Below are 12263 nucleotides of genomic sequence, written 5' to 3'. Positions count from 1 at the left end.
GTGTGTGTGTGTGTGTGTGTGTGTGTGTGTGTGTGTGTGTGTGTGTGTGTGAGTGTGTGAGTGTGTGAGTGTGTGTGTGTTTGGTAATTAATTGAAGAATCTTAGGGGCTTTCCTGCAGGGATTGGCTTTGAACCATGGCCCTTAGATCTTAACCTCCTCAGTATATAGTATTACAGGTGTGAAGGACTGGCATTCAGATATACTTATGTCTTTTAAATGAATTCTCAAAAAATTCATATAGATTCTACTCAGATATGTTTAAAGACAACTGAGTTCAATCAAGCTCAGAATTATTTGCAATTACATTTAACATTTACATGTTGCATTAATTGTTGTTTTTAAATATTTGTTTATCATACATGACTATATGAAATAATATAAATGGCTTCTTGGAAATTTAAACACATTCATTTCTATCTCCTACTTCTTCTATTGGCTAAATGATTTGGTGCCCTTAGTGTTTTTGTAAGTAAATTATTGAAAAGTCAATGGTTTTAGGGAAATGTGACAACATTTGTCTAACTCTCATTATAGTTGATTCCACTCCTGTTTTAAATAGTAGAAAGTGGGCCCAAACAAACTGGTATACTAAATTTCTGTCAAGCATAAGAAAAATCTTGATAATATATAATTTTTTCTTTGTTTTTAATCAGAATGATTTTGTTATTCACAGATACAGTTTGGTATTTAGTAAGCTGTCTAATATACTTGTATTATATTTATTCATACATATGCATAATATTCTATTGTAAATCAGTCTTTTTCATTTTAAATTTATGGAATTATGTATTACATTTTGAATTGTACTTAACTAAGTGGGTATATATTGATATCTCATAAGGGCGGTGCTCTGAGAGACACATAGGTGATGCTGTCATTGTGTAAACTTCCTAAAATACACTTAGGCATGCTAAGATAGCTATAACACTAGTCAATGATATAATTTCATTAGTGTGCTGCCATTTATGCAGTCTCACATTAAATAAAATATCATTACACTGTTCACCTAATATTATAACTAAGATTGGAGAGAAAGCTGTATCTTTATAGTGAATTCTGTAATAGGTGTCATAATTGTGTTAGGCAACTATGACTTAATATGTTTTTGATAGTGAGAATGAGAATTAAATACAGAGATCTAACTAAAATAACAAATGAATCAGATACTTAAACAAGATGCATACAATGACATGTGGAATAAATAGAGTTAAGGTGCAAGACAAAATCTGGTTTCCATTGACTAAATTCAGATAATGGAAGCTGTGTTAATAATTTGAATATCGTACAATGTAATGTGCAATTCAGGTTCAAAAAAGAATGATACAGACTTCTCATATCAAATGTCTGCTAATTCTGTCTTTAATCATTCTAAGTACTTCAATCTTTTTCTATGCCTGAAGAAAAAGTGACTTTTGAACCTAATTAATAGAGTTCTTCATGGATTGTTAAGTGACTTCCAGGTAGATTGTGCTTATGTGAATTCATATTAGATCCTGAAGGCAAAATTTAAACTCCAAATTTATGCTTAGCTACAATGTATTCATACTTTCTATCTTAAATTCTGAGGTTTAGACAGTTACAAACCAAAAAAGAAGATAGTAATGGTATTATGCTTTCATAGGCTTGTGGTAAATATTACAAAAGTAGGCTGACATGCAAAACAGAGCAGTGTTCTAAGCAGCATCCCATTTGTCATTTAATAAATTACTATAGTGCTCTCCAGATATCTTTTCATCATCCTGAGAAACTTGAGAAACTTGCCACAGACCCTGGTATGGAAAAGGTATTCAAATTGGAACCAGGCATTCTGAAATAAACATTAACTTAAGAAACTGGCAGACATGTAGCACTTGGGGAAAAGAAATTGTTATATATTTTGTTCAGAGTTCTGCTAAAACCTATTCCCATAAAGTATTGTGAGTTTACTGCAAAAGTGATATTCACAGGCACGCACACATATACACATACATTCCTATGTACATGAATACACATATGCACATAGTTATATAATTATTACATAGGAGGATGAAAATATCACAAAGGGGCAAGAAAGTACAATAATCGAATATTGAGATATACAGCTTTTTGTAATAAGAACTTATTTGCATCCTCTCCCTCATCATCCTGGTCATGAAAATATCAAAAATTATGATAATTATGTTGAGGCTTATGGGTCCCAGAATGTAAAATTAGTTATGTAGCCTTGTCTGTTTAGTATTGTCTCCCAATAATTGGACTAACTTTCAAACGATTCACATTCCATATTAATTGCCTTAGCATGCAATTGCAATAAAATAAAATAAAATAAATCTCACTATTGGGGAAAATGACAATATTGAAACCAATTAAGAAAGCTCCATGATTAGGTGCAGAAAAAAGTATGGGTATTAAAAAAATAATTGCTAAACAAAAAATACTTTATGTATATGATAATGGTAGCATTTAGATAATCATTTTAACATTGAAAATCTTAGATATATTTGATACACTTTGTATTGGTTGGTATGTTGATCACTTCTTTCCACTTATCCACTATAAATTATATCAGGAAATTTAAACTTAGAATGTGCTTGAACTTTAAATTAATTCTAGAAAATCATGCTCAAGACAACTTTTAGATTTTCCTCAGATTGATTAAACTGCAATCAGACATTTTGTTCCCTCTAGACCTATGACTTCCATCTTATCCCAGCTGTTACAGCATCCAGATGGTGTAGACACAGAGGCTTCTTCTCTCTTTTTTCTTAAGTATTGACTTTAGAGAACTTATCATTGTAGATTCTCTTTGCCCCTCTGTAATGGGTGTAAATCTGTTTTAAAAGCCTCTTGAAAGTTTTATGACCAAGAAATGTCTTTCTCAAGGACCTGAGAACCATCGCTTTGAATTGCAGTCATCAAGGCAAATGGCACACCACTCGTTGAGCTGCTATGACAGCAGGCTCCAAATTTCAACAGTATCTTATACTAAGTAATAAAAGTTACTCTCCTCATGAGCTGTTAGAACATTTACTTTTCTAGGGAGAAATTCACAAACATGGAAACGATAATCTCCTCTTTCTTGCCTCTTAGAACTCTCTTGTCTACTGCTTCAGTAGCAGTGAGTTGAAAGTATTCTCTGATCTCTCATGATTCTCTTCACAGAATCATTCTTTTCAATTTTTCCAGATTTTTGCTTTGACAATCATGACTAATGCTTATAGAATACTTTGTCATAATTGATGTCCTGAAAAAATTTAAACTAGGCTTATTTTTTTTACTGGAAATAGACATTTATTTGAAATTTAGAATTAGTAACACACACCACACACGTGTTTAGGTGTGCCAGTACTGAAGTATGAACTCAGGGACTAGGGGTACTACTATCTCTTATATTTTTCCACAGAAGAATGGCACATTACTACTTGAGCCACACCTCTACTTCTGGTATTTTGCTTGTCAATTCTTCCCAAACTGGTTTTGAATCTTAATCTCACATCTTATCCTTCTGCAATTCCTAGGATTAAATGTGTAAGCCACAGGCTTCCAACTCATATATTTTTACATAGTCTATCATTATCATGCATTATATTTTTATCATGCATCCTTGTTCAGTTAAAAAGAAATCTGTGAATTTTCAAATATTGTACAACTTCATGTATATAAATGTTAATGCAACAACTGATATTAGGAACAAACATTTAGTAAATAATTTATTGAACATCAAAACTATGTATAAACATATTGACAAGTGTAATCTTCCTAAAATTTTTAAAAAAATTACTTCTATAAGTCTCATAATAAACTGAGTGTTGCAGTAGTTAAGCAACTTGATAGTGTTCATACAATATTTAAATTTTCGCCTGCATGAGTTTAAATGCTTTGTTTAATATTGACTAGGAGAAATTATGAATTTTCACTATAATTTGGTGTAAGTTTTATAAGAATTACTTTGAAGCATATTAATCCTGGATATGACATTATATTTCTTAATCAAAGAGTAATATGTTATTTATATATACTTTTTGGAAACATTTGAAATGTACATATTTAGGTCTTACGTTATGCTTTAATTTAATTATTCTGCTTAAAGTCATCCAAGTTAAAACAGAATAAAAAATATGACATAGTTAACTGTCCATTTAATCTAGACTGATGATAGTTATATTGCTTGACTATGCTAAGAATATATGATTTTGATGCATATAAGTACAGTTTGTCCCAATGTAAAATGAATCTCATATCCTGATGTTAATTTGTCTGCAAACATGAGCATATTTTAATTTTATCTTTTGTAAATTCCATATACATCATCAAAGATAATGTTTTGGCTTTAACGTTAGAATTTACACTGTTAAGAAGTTATAATAATTAAGCCAACATGACCAACTGAAAATTATATATCTGAATTTAAGCAAATGTTAGTCTTAAAAGTGTTTAACCCAAGAAGCTAACTCAGATGAGGACTACAGTGTATTTTCCTGAGTTGTATTAGATGACTTTACAGTCTCATCCTAGCTTGTTTTACACCTGTCTGATTCCCCATGTTTATACCCTTACAGTTCTGGGATCCAAAAGAAAGAATCTAATTTAGCATCAAAACAATATAGGATTTCTAGGAATAATAAAATTGTCTTAGATCTCATCACATACTTATCTCATGGACCAATAACTTGGTATATGTTGACCTCTGTAACAGATATTTATGTGGTGAAGCAGTGGGTGCACTTTGATATAAAAAATCGGCTGCTCTAAAACAGTATTACATGATACAGTATCAGGAGTAAATGACTAGGCTTTATGTTAAAGAACTGAATTTGAATTTTCTACTAAAAATTACACTGTGCTAAATTTCTTTGTTGTTTATCAAGAATTACAAAGTCATGCACAGCATTGTCAAATGCAAATGATGTAACACCACTACTGAGAAAATATAAATGCCTTAAACCAGCTTCATTAGATTAATGAGCCAATGGCTTTAACCTTGTTGTCTCTTGTAATTATGGATGATGTACACTTTCTTACAAAATAAGATATCTATTTAATTAGAAGCAAATGTCATGTATAGGTCATTGACAACTGAAATGACCACAGTTGAAGACAACTTAAGACTCCTTTGAGATTTCCAAAAAAAGTTATCTTTGAATCAAAATTTCTTATTCAGTTGAAATATTAAAGAAAATAAATGTAATTTGCAAACTATTTCTAAAGAATATCATGAAATTATTAAAATTTTGAAAGAAAATTAGTATTCCATTCTTACCACAAACTATGCTTATTTTCCCAATAACTTGATCTATGACTAAGAAATGTAACATTAATATCATGACATATTTTAATAACTGTAGGTTTACAAAGAATATTATAAAGAATGTCTTGAATTCTTATTGTCTGTTAAAAGCTGTAATAGTAATCTCATTTTTTCTTAAATTAGTCATTCTATAAATGACATTGCTCTGAAAACATTCATATTCATAAGGCCTATATGTATTTATGAAGGTATTATATAGTGAATTGATCTCAAAGCAATAATTACCTTCCACCAGTGTTTTAATATTTTGAAAAAAGAAATTTTTCTTAAGTTTTGATGGATTTAACAGTGTGTGTGTGTGTGTGTGTGTATGTGTGTGTGTGTGTGTGTGTGTGTGATCCAGTCTAGGCTTGAATTTAGGGTCTAGGCATTGTCCTGAGCTTTTAATCCTTAAAGAGACAACTCTACCACTGGAACAGCTCCACTTCTGGCATGCTGGTGGTAAATTGGACATATGATAGTCACTTGTCTCTTTCTACCTTTGTGATTCTCAAATCTCAGCCTCATGAATAGGATTACAGACATGAGCCACTGATACCTCACCTAGATTTAAACTTTTATAAGATATGCAAATAAACATGCATTTACTTTAACTTAATGTTTAATATTTCTCTTTCAGTCAATATATCATGGAATCATTTTTATTTTCCTACAGTATTATTTAGGTAAGATTTTTTTCTGTCATTTGTTCAACCAAAAATGTACACATATTTCTCTCAGTTATAGTCAATATGTCAAAGCAATGTAAATATATTAAAGAATAATAAAAATATGATACATGTATATAATGAACTAACATTCAAGAATAAAGATGAATTTATGTTATTTGCAATAAAAAGTATTCATCTCTATTGTATTAGGTTCAACTAACTAGCCAAAATGTCCTATGTTTCTTCTCATATGAGGAATCAGGACATAATAGTAACAATAGGTACAACTTGATTCCAAAGGGAGATTGTTTGGGGAAGAGGTGGGGAGAATTAGCCTTAGTAGTGATGTTGAAGGACAAGAGACAAGGGGAGAAAACCCATTCAAAGTACATTGTATGAATGTATGAAGGTAACATAATAGAACCCAGTAAATACTGTTAAATAACAGGGTATAGAAAGAATGAAGTTTAAGAAAGTAATGGGATATATTTCACCAAAATATAATCCTTATACTAATACCTCTATATACAATTATGTTACACTAATATGAAAAGAAAAATAGTGCATTGTTAGCTAAATAAAGTCTTCATGGTTTTTTGGAGTTTGTAATATTATTTGGCACTTATTGATGAATGGAATTTTAATAAATATACCTGTCTGTAAAATAGATTCAGATGATGTATTCATGAAAGTGATATGAGAATATGGACATAATATCTAAATGTACTTTAATATAATTTACACTTTCATAAGCATTTTCATTTAAAAGGGACATTTCTGTAGTTCCCCTTCCTCCACAAATCAGATAAATTTATATACAAGAGAAAGGGTATAGAAATAAAAAAGGACAGAAGGGAATAATCAAAGAATAAGAGAAGATGAAGAGAAAAGAAGTGGAAAATGAAAGAAAAGAAAAGAAAAAAGATTTCCCTATGACCCAGCAATCTGACTCCAGGAGCTAAGTCTTATACTATCTATACTGTATTAAAAAAACAACAACAACAAACTGTCAACCATGCACTTAAAATCTGTCTTTTTATATGAAGGCACAACATTTTTTTCTTATTTTTCTTTTTCCTGAAAGTTTTTTTTATTGTGAAAATACTGTACAGAGGGGTTACAATTATATGGGCAAGGTAATGAGTGCATTTCTTATCAAGCATTTTTGCCTCTTCTTTTTTTCCCCTTCCCCTCCCCCCCCATAAAGTTGTAAAGTTAGTGGTGCTGTGGCTCAAGCAGTCACAACTTTATTCTAGTAATTTTATAAATAAGTTTATTAAGAAGCTTATATATGTCTTACTCATGACATCATCAAGAAATATTCACTGTTTTCGTCTTAAAATTTCTTCCTGACATTTTATATATTATGGCTAAAAATGACTAAGTTAATTATATAGTAACTTTCTATTTCCTTCCTTCTTTCCTTCTTTCCTTCCTTCCTTCCTTCCTTCCTTCCTTCCTTCCTTCTTTCTTCTTTTCTTTCTTTTTCTTTCTTCCTTTCTTTCTTTCCTTCTTTCTTTCCTCCCTTCCTTCCTACCTTCCTTCCGTTCTTGATTTCTTTCTTCCTTTTTTTTTTTTCTGGTCCTGGGGCTCGAACTCTGGGCCTAGGCACTGTTGATTTTCTTTTTGGTCAAGGCTAGCTAGCACTTTAGCATTTGAGCCACAGCACCACTTCTGGCTTTTTCCGAGAAGTTTATTGGAGATAATAATCTCACAGACTTTCTGCCTAGGCTGGCTCAAACCCATGGTTCTCAGATCTCAATCTTGAGTAGCTAGCATTACAGATGTGAGCCATAAAGTGCGACCATAGGAACTATTTTTAAATGTATAGTGTAACTGACTTTAAGAAAGCAAATGTGTAAAGTCATAAATTGAGCAATCATTTCTGTGCTTATTCCGTATCAGTTACTTTAAAATTCAGAAGGTATGTTGTATTCATTATTTTTTTTTTCTTATCGGTTGTGGGGTTTGAACTCTGGGCTTGGGCCCTGTCCCTGCTCTCTTCAGCCCAAGGCCATCGCTCTACCGCTTGATCCTCAGCGCCACTTCCAGTTTTTTAGTGGTTTATTGGAGATAAGAGTCTCATGGACTTTCATGCCCGGGCTGGCTTTGAACCGCGATCCTCAGATCTCAGCTTCCTGAGTAGCTAGGATTACAGGCATGAGCCACCGGTGCCCAGCTTGCATTCATTATTGAATGAAGTTTTATGCCTTTCCTGTATGCTGTTGACTCAATATAAATTCAAAAATCTGTATACAAGATGTGATATTATAGTAGTTTACCTCTACTATATTAGAGGGCAGGCTATGCAAAATGAACAGTTTCTTCCATCTTGATCGTTGATGTACTTCCAGCACTGAAAGAAGTTCTGAACTATGGTAAGTATGATATGGTTGTTTAGTGATTTTTTTTTTTCCAAAAAGTAATTGGATCATTATAGCTACCAGAAATTTTGATTTGTAAAAATCCAAATATTGCTTTGGTTTTAAGTTCTAAAATCTACAAATTAATGTGTAGTATGGTTTATCTTATATACCAGATATTTTTGTATGTTTTCCCATTTCTAAGCAAGTGACCCTTATGCAAGTTTCACCTCCGAAAAGTAGAAAGATGTTCAGTTTTTCCCATAATAGCTACTGTATGTATGTATATAAATCTCATTTGTTTTGGGAAGTCAAGCAGAGTAAAGGAATCATCTGTCTGATACCTAAGAATCAGGCAGTGAACAGACACGGTGACAATATGTAGAAGCTGCTATTTGCTTGTCCCTTCAGCCATGGCAAAGTGAGGGATTCAAAAGGGAGGGTGAAGATGTGCATTTGTCTATTACATGTTTTCACATAGGCTTGGATAAGCTTGTTACACTTAGGAGTTTTTTAAATGCATTTTCCCAGTATATTTCCCTTATATTAAAATGTATGACTGTTTGGGTAGCCTCTTACATATTTATAATCCATATCCACTGAGTTCTCAAAATGCAGGTAAACAATAAAATACGATATCATATTGGATGAAACCAGTGAGCGCAAGTAATTTTCTGAGTTGCTACTGTATTAGGTACATTTTTACAGGGTTTATCTATGGATGCTTTCTAAAATGAATTGCATACATTCCACTGGAAAGGATGATATGTAGACTATATATGAAATAGTTATATAGGAAAAGTAAAAAATGAAAACACTGATTTGTTTTTCACAGTACCTTTCAAAAATGCTAAAGAAGTAACATATGAGCATATCCATTGTGTATTGTGTGTACTTCCATACACACAAACAGACACAAGAGAGTCAAATATCTTTTGTAACAAAAATTAAATATGGAAATATATTTTCATTGTTTTCTTTTCTGTTTAACATTATGGTTGCAATTATGTGTAGGCAAATAGACAGCATCCATGTAAAGTGACTATGGGTAATGGTGTAAGCATCCTGGTTATTATATTCTTTGTTGAACTTTAGCCAATTGACAATTAAAACATAGTGATAGAAGGTGTGGTTTTGAAAAGGCATTTCCCTAAGTTGAATTTTCAATCTTTTCATACGTCTTATAAAAGGAAAAATACTTCTTTCTTTTGGAAAAGATATTTTGAGAAACAACAGCAATTCAATGCAACTCACCTTTTTCAGATATCATACTTAGAGAATCACATGCTTTCTGTATAATAGATAAGGCATACTATTGATTATTGCAATATTTTCTAGTATTCTAATAACTTATTGTTTCCTTCCATTGATCTCTTAATGAAATCAAATCAAATTATTTATGACAATATAATAATATTTATCTATAACACGAAAATCCATGGGCTTTAAATTTCCTTAGTCTACAGTATACCATAATTAAAAACTATATAAATTATTACTTTTTGTCATTTGTATCTTGATTTTCTCTCTCTTATCTCTTTATTTAAAATGTTAAATTCATGTACTTTAATTATTTTTTAAAACATAAGTCTTTGTATTTACCTTAATCTGAAACTAGTAATCTTTCAGAAAGTGTCCACTGTTTTGTATAAATAATATAAATCTGTGAGAATCTTACCATGATTTGTACATGTATTTAATTTTAGTTTTAAATTACTTTACCATTCAGGGTAATCTTTTATTCTCACATTTAGTTAATATTTATATATGTATGTGTTTTGTGTATATATACATGCATGTGTGTATGTGTATGTAGGTATGTATTTAGTGCTGGTACCAGTGCTTGAACTCAGGGGCTCTCATTCTTATTTGGCTTGGTTGCTCAGAACTGGCACGTTGCAACTTGAACTTTGATGACAGTCTGGTTTCTCCTAGAAGGAGATGGAGTCTGATCAGCTTTTCATCCAGAGCCGGCTTTGAACTGTGATCTTCCAGATCTCAGCTTCCTGAATAGCTAGGGTTGCAATTCTGAGCCACCATTATTTGGCACGATTATCTTCCATTGTCTTGTAAGTCATTGATTGTTTTCTGCACTTTATGTACTTAGCTCTGCATTTAATTCTCCAATATTTGCCTTCTCATTTACTTTTTATTTCTATTCATCTAGGTGCCATAAGTAATGGTAATTAATAATTAACAGATTTTGTCTGTGACTTTTCTCTTTTTTTAGAGATGCAGAATTTTGTGATGGAGACTTATGTTTCCATAAGACTGATCCTTTTTTTGGTAATGTTTAAAATATATTTTTCAGATTATCTAAATTAATGTACTTATTAGATGTAAAAATGTGCTTCTGTTGATCTTTGCAATATTTTCTAAGAATAGAATCATTTTGTGAAGCCTATTGATTGGACTCAAGTAAGATCCGCAAATAAGTTGTAAAACTGTAGCTCGTGTTTTGTAATCTCTGAAATGAATGCACTGACAAATTTCAAGGTTTAGAAGAAACGAATCAGAAACATTGCTGCATTTGTTTAGAAATGTTCAGAATGTGTTAGATAAACCAATCGATACCTAATTACTAGTCTGCAGCCTTCTCTATTTTAATGCTCAGGCTCTCACTGAGATAAACCACCTGCTGTTCGACCTGATGTATTTGTTTTGACAATACTTTTAAAGAGACTGCTCAGAACCTGGCAATAACTGCATTATTCCAGGAGAAATAATTTTCCACAAGACTTATTTCCACGCATATCCAAATCAACATAGAAAGCCAAAACAGTGCATGAGCATATAAATGCATGAAGCCAAAAAATCTATAGTTCTATTTTTAAAAGTACACTAAAATATTTGAAAGCATGTCTTTTCTACTATTATTAATAAAAAGGTCCAGATATATTTAGCTATAAGGTAGGCTTATATTTGTGAATATACGTAGGATGATTGCTCAGTTGAAAACAATTGTAAATAGTATTATTGATTCACTTTACTAATGTCTGTCCATACAACCAACAAATACCTCAATAGTTCTCAATAAATCCACAAAACTTCTATTTAATCAATGAATACTCTCCCAAATATCATATCTTAGTTGTGTGTCATCATATATCACAAGCAAGTTCTGTTGAAAATAGAAATTCTGTGTTCACAACCTTTAATTCATTAAGTATAAAAATATATGCCTAAAGTTTTAACCATAATTTGTTTAACTTTTCTTTGAGATTTGGCAAAAGCAATATTTCAGGGAAGTGGGGAAGGAATATTTTTTTCTCTTGAAGAAGCTAAAAAAACATCTAGTTAGATGATAGAGACATGCTGAATTATGTACAATGTAACTGCTTAGTGTTATTTGTTATCTAATGAGATATTTTCATTGTCTATAGTATTTATTTATTTGGATGGTACTGGTGGTAGAACTAAAGGTTTCAGATTTGCTAAGCATGTTCATTTTATTTATTTTTATATTTTTGTTCAGTCGTGAAGCTTGAACTCTGGGCCTTGGCACTGTTCTTGAGCTCTTCAGCTTAAGCTAGCGCTGTACCACTTGAGCCACAGTGCCACTTCCACTTTTCTGTTGGTTAATTGGAAACAAGAGTCTTACAGACTTTCCTACTCTGGCTGGCTTTGAACCAGGATCCTCAGATCTCAACCTCCAAAATAGCTAGGGTTACAGGCGTGAGCCACGAGGGCCAGGCTGAGCCTGGCCCTTTTATTCTTGCCACAGACTTTTTAGAATCCTGTATGAATTTTCATATGTGGTTTGGTATCAAGTCATCTTGCCCTCTGTTGGCAGTTTGAATGCTCATGACTGGTGCTCCACTACTTGATCCTCCAGTATAACATGTCACTGGCTAATTGCAGAAGGAATCTCAGACACTTCTGCCCTGGCTGGTTTTAGATTAAGATGTTTCTTATTTTAGCTATGATTACAGGTGTAACATTGGTACCTGGCATGACTTTAT

Source organism: Dipodomys merriami, unplaced genomic scaffold (genome assembly GCF_024711535.1).
Source record: "Dipodomys merriami isolate MVZ:Mamm:240054 unplaced genomic scaffold, mDipMer1.0.p SCAF_6, whole genome shotgun sequence".
Classification (NCBI taxonomy): Eukaryota; Metazoa; Chordata; class Mammalia; order Rodentia; family Heteromyidae; genus Dipodomys; species Dipodomys merriami.
This window is presented reverse-complemented; position numbering follows the sequence as displayed.